Source organism: Ictidomys tridecemlineatus, chromosome 1 (genome assembly GCF_052094955.1).
Source record: "Ictidomys tridecemlineatus isolate mIctTri1 chromosome 1, mIctTri1.hap1, whole genome shotgun sequence".
NCBI lineage: Eukaryota > Metazoa > Chordata > Mammalia > Rodentia > Sciuridae > Ictidomys > Ictidomys tridecemlineatus.
The window spans coordinates 21,600,578-21,601,747 of record NC_135477.1 but is presented as its reverse complement, the minus strand read 5'-3'; positions in this window follow the sequence as shown (position 1 = coordinate 21,601,747).

Genomic DNA, 1,170 nt, shown 5'->3' with positions numbered 1-1,170 from the left:
TGTCACTTGGATGTGCTAGGGAAACATCTAGACAATGAAACTGGGCAAGCTTTGGGAGGTCACCCTATCCCCTAACTCCTGGCTTTCCCTGCGGTGGCAAAGAATTACATGTAGAGCCAAAAGTATTCCAGGAAGCATGTGAACTTGAATTATAATCAAGCAGGGACAATCATGACAGCTGGAGGTTAAAACTTGCTGTATTATTCTAGAAGAACATAGAACTGTGGATGAGGTAGAATTGGCTCCTGGTGTTCTTTTGCACATGCGAATTTGCAGACTAAGTCACTTTCACCACATGAATTTCTGTAACCAAAATAAATATTGATTTGCAGTTCTGTGAAAGAGAACACAATATCCGTGAAGGGAGTTGTGTGGACTTAGAGAAAAGGAAAGTAAAATTCTTCTGCAAGATTTATCTCTAGTTGCTGCAGAGCAGTACACAATGAACCTGGCTACTTCAGGAAGCAAGAGCCTTCTCATCCCATTTTATCTCTGACCAGTTGTCAGACATCATTTCATTTCTACCAAAATGGGTAGACTTTTATCTGCAGTTGTAAAGTTTCCCTGAAGCCATTCTGCTTTAATCAGATCCATAGAATAGAGAGAAAGGTCACAGGATGATTGGGATCTATGTAGTCCAGCCAGCCCAATGCACAGAGGCACAATTTCAAGGAACAATCCCACTTTGAAAGTGTGTACACAGTTTCGAATCACTGTCAAGAGAAGTTTTAAAAGGTCCATTGGGTTTTTAGCATTTTCCTCCAAAGGAAAAACCTGCCAGAAACATTATATATGCCCTATTTACCCTTCTGCTAAAAAGTCACTTTATTTACCCCCTATTATCTGGTGGTTTCTTAATTCCTTCTGTGAATTAAAAGGCTATTAGAGCCAGGAGGCTGAGGCAGAAGGATCCCGAGTTCAAAGCCAGCCTCAGAAAAAGTAAGGAGCTTAGCAACTCATTGAAACACTATCTCTAAATAAAATACAATATAGCCATGTGTGGCTCAGTGGCCAAGTGCCTCTGGGTTCAATCAGTACCCACCCCCACAAAAAAAATAAATCATTATAGGATTTCACATTAATTTTCAAAGAACACAAACAATAGTAGTTTTGAAGAATAAAATGTAACAGTAAACCTTTTAAAAGAACAAAAAATAAATCATTCTCTCA